Source organism: Trachymyrmex cornetzi, unplaced genomic scaffold (genome assembly GCF_001594075.2).
Source record: "Trachymyrmex cornetzi isolate Tcor2-1 unplaced genomic scaffold, Tcor1.1 scaffold25, whole genome shotgun sequence".
Taxonomy (NCBI): Eukaryota; Metazoa; Arthropoda; class Insecta; order Hymenoptera; family Formicidae; genus Trachymyrmex; species Trachymyrmex cornetzi.
Window position 1 is genome coordinate 551,574 of NW_017297166.1, and position 4,586 is coordinate 556,159.

At 43.8% G+C, this 4,586-nt stretch overlaps 1 protein-coding gene across 1 annotated transcript in view; it reads right to left on the reverse strand.

Annotated features, from left to right (window-relative positions):
- The window catches only part of olf413 (DBH like monooxygenase olf413), a 243,985-nt gene that overhangs the window by 110,580 nt on the left and 128,819 nt on the right, over positions 1 to 4,586 (reverse strand). The gene's annotated exons all lie outside the window — the stretch shown is intronic.

Consider the following 4,586-nt stretch of genomic DNA (forward strand, 5'->3'; position numbering starts at 1 on the left):
CGTGTGCGGGCACACCCGAGCAAGCGCGCATCGCCCGCACTTGACGTAGAAATGCCGAATGCGCAATTCGCGCTTTATTTCGCGTTCGCTCATATATACGGGGGATAATCCCACGAGTCTTCTATGATTTAGCGATATCTCCCTGTTGCGCCGACTTTATTAATTCATCCTGTTATTTGCTCTATCTCTCTCCCTCTCCTCCCCCTCCCCCTCCCCCCTCCCTCCCTCCCCCCTTCCTCCTCATGTCCTCTTTCATCCCGTTATTCCAGTTATGCGTACGAATTTCACGAGTAGCGCACTGCGACTAGCGGTATATATGTATATATAATATATACGTATTACGAAGCGCTATCATTTATTCAGCAGTCAGCACTGGATGCACATCTACGAGATTTACCATGCAAAACAATCGACTAGAGCTGAATAACGTCATATCCAAAGCCGAAAGAACATTTTCGATCTCGATATCTGATTGCAGAATCGCTCAAACTTCATATTATTTTCACTTTTATAGTTGAGCTGCTGCGCGAGATGATCGTTCGTGCTCTCCGCCAGAAGGGAAATACGGTATATTTGAGCACCGCGACGCAAGGGGGAAACCCAACCGCGGAAATTTCTCAGCCAACTGCGATTGGGATCCGCGTTTCGCGCATGTAATACACATGGCATGCGCAATCAGAGTGATTTTGCTCGTTACACGCCAGTCGCCCGACGTGGACAAACGCTCGGCCATCTCTCGCTCTCTCTCTCTCTCTCTCTCTCTCCCTCGGCGCGGCATGCATATCGGATTGCAGCGGGGCGTCGTTCTCCGATGCGTATACATCGCCCCCGCAAATGGCGGAATTAAAGTCGTGTATCGACCGGAGGGACGGGTGTATAAGAGACGAGTAAGAAATCGAGCGGAGTAGCAGTCGTCCGGCTGGTCCGGGATGCCCGCGGCTGGTCTGGTTCTAAGATTACGATCATAACGAAAAAGCTTCTCGCTCTCGTTGGAGATGCCAGTCGTTCTCTCTTTCTCTCCTCTTTTCTCCGCCCCCCCTCCGCCCCCCCGACTCTCCGCAGTCTCCGCTACCCGGCTACCCCTTCTGCGCCCTCCACCTCCGCCTCTATCGACTCTCTCCTCTCTTTCGCAGCGTATGAGAACGTCCGGCGACGCGGCCTGGCCGCATCGCATCGCATCGTACAGGGCATTGCGCGGCGCACGGCATGCATTATGGAACGAGCGGGCAACGATTCTGCCGGAAAAATTGCGGACACGCGAGACGGACGCGATCTGCAGCCCGACTATCTCCTCTCCATCTATCCCATCCACGTGGAGCAGTGTTTCCCAATTTGTTATATGGCGACTGAATTCTCCGGAATACGTCATAGAGCCCGTAATTGCGCTCGACTTCAAGGAAAGACCGCGATATTTCTTTTCCGTTTCCTGATACCGTTTCCCTGCGTACGTCGCATAGACTTTCATCAGTCCATATATGTATGTTGTATCACGGAAGAAACGGTCTTGCTGAAGCATCGAAATATTTAGCTAGATATAGATCTGAAAATAATTTCCTTTGGACCGTCGAAATAAGATGCTCAAACCAGTGGTTAGAGTATTACAGTATTATTATCAATATTCCTTAAAATTCCACGTTATTTTGACGATCCAACGAAATTGTTTCCAGATCTGTGTATGTAGCTAAATTTTCAAATACTTGAGCATTTTTTCCATGTATTTATGCTCAATCCATATATAATAAATTACTGTATAATTACAATACATACACTGAAAAAAAAATTTGTTCAACTAACAAACTGTTCAATGTTATGCAGACTACGGTTGAATTCGATGAAATAAAATTTGTTGAATATTAACTAAATCTGCAAACTAAATGTGTTCGATTAGATGAACAAATTTTTTTTTCAGTGTACACACGTTGTAAAGAAACGATATTAAAACGCCAAGTTATAAATTCCGACAATACGCTTGCAAAACTTGTACGTTTTCGACATCATTGACTTAAAATTTTATCTCATTTCTGTGTAATAATAGTAACGCATATCTGAATTTAAATTACAATATCTTTCCTTTCGCTGGATTCAATCGAATTCAATTTTCATAAAAGGGAAACGGTATTAAAGAGCACTCATATGCAAGCTACAAGAAACGGTCGGAACAAATTAAATAAATAAATTCATGATACGGGGCTATAAATTAAGTTTTCCATTTTTATTTTATTTGGCATTCCGGGGAGCACCATTTGGGAAACACTGACGTAAAGATACCTACGTAGATACCGATCTATGCGTTACTCACCTAACCACTCTCAGTCGACCCTCGCGATACTCGTCGTGGAAGATTGCTTTCCTATATCCCGTCCTCCCAGTACGACTGCTTTCCATTTTGTAAGAAACGTCGGGAGGTCTCTATAATGTAAACGCGATGTGCCCAACGCTACCAATCACGATCGCATAAATATAAGCAGCCCATTTGTTGCAGAAGCGAATTCGCGGTTTTTAAATGAAGATGAACGAGAGAAGTTACGTCTCATCTTTCCTTATAAATTTCAATATCGTATATATCATAAAATAATGTAACAATTAAATCTACGTTTCAAATTTTTATCACATTTATCAACTACACATGATAAATCGTATGTTCCATTAATCAAATATCTTTTATAATTAAAATGGATAAAATAGTAATTAAAGCGAAATATATAAAACTCCGTATCATTAATACTTTTGATAATGTATCTACATAATTTATATAATTTATATAATTATCGTATTTCTTTAAAGAAGATACAATTGTCTATCGGATGACAATTTTTATTTTAATTATTTATGTAATAACCGAGATAAATAATAACCTGACAGATAATTGGATCTTCAAGTCAATAAACTTGACGCGCCACATAATTAATTACTACGAAAATTATACGATAAGTAATAAAAATATGATACGTTTCTTTTATATCTTCGCCTGAATAGCTTTATCGCAATATTCTTTGACTTCATAAAAATCTATCTGGTACAACGCGTTATAATCCCGCTGAGAAATTTAATAACGCCACGGCATTACACGCTCGTACTGAAATAAAAATGGGCAGAGGGAGCATTTGCGGTGTTCCTTTGACGCCTAACATGCAACGAAAAGCCAAGCGCAAAGTAGCCGCTGATAAATCTATGCGGGAGGGGGATAACTGGGGAATAATGGCGAAGCGAAATGAATGTTTCGCGGCGTGGTCGGTAAAAATACGGTAAAAAAGCTTGTGCGACGCGACGAGCGCTCTCCCCTTTCTCAGTTGATTCAGTTCGCTCGCCACACGAGAAGAGATACGGCGAGAGAGAGAGAAAGAAAAAAAAGGAAGATGAAGAACAAGCGACGCACCTCTATCCCCTCGGCCATATAGCAAAAGAACCGGGGCCAGAAACTGTCAACGGCTCTGCGTAACGCTGATGAAAGGGTGGATAGCGTGTAATCCCCGTCGCGTCCGGTCTATGAAGGAGGGACCCCGAGTGTTCCCAAATGCGCGACTAACGACGTTTTAAATTGACAAAAAGAAAAGCGGCCGAAAATAACGCACCCGCGCGGCGACTTGGCACGGAATTCTCGTGGCCGTTCATGTGGAAATCGCGCGAACTAGATTACGCCCTGGACCCCGGGAGAAGCTTTTCTCTCTTTGGCATGCCACGAACGCGCGTCGGCGTCCCTTTGAATGACGCCTTGTTATTCAAAGAACCATCACCGCCGGCACTCACGTCGCGCATGCACGCGGTATTAACTCCGAACTATTACGGCGGCGTCGGAACTAACCGCAGTGCGGACAGCTCGTGATATATCCGGGGGAAGTTTTGCGGAATTAAATAGCAAAGTCGGAGCTACGTGATCCTCGGCAATTTCTTTTATTGACCTCACCGAAGATGATAGATCGCGTTATCTGTAATACATCGATTCGATCTCGAGCGAGATCGTCGTAAGACAATTAAAAAGTATAATAATTCCACTTCCTTATTTGTAACATTGGATTTTCTCGTTCGTCGAAAAGCCACGATTTTTTCGTGTCATTCTATAATGGTTACAGATTGAATGTGCTCTGTTTGAAATTCACATATCATATTTATTTTTGAAAGAGAGAGAGAGAGAGAGAAGAGAAGGAGAAAAAGGGAGAGAGACTGTATCAAATATCTGTAAGAGCTTGATTAGCTCTGACGCAAACTGTGACCACACTTGTATAATAGTCGCGCGGATAGTCTTCGTCGCGATGAAGATGAACGGCATCAACGTTATGCGGGAACCGCATTTTTGCGGAAAAATTACGTAAGGCAATCGCCTCCGCGGGCGAGTTCTCGATGTACCGAGTGTCGTGCAAAATGAGAAGAACGCGTAATGACAGGCTGCCGGCTTTAGTGGGCATGATTGATAACTATCCGATGCGCCGATCGAAACGGGAGAGCCATTACTTATCTCCCGAATGACTACCATTAAGCGCGTTCCATCGTCGATGTTGGCGTGCCAGGGCGGACTTTACAATATTCAAAGAGGGAACTCCACTCGATCAGTAGCACGGAAATAATTATTCTCGATTACTCTCGCCCTC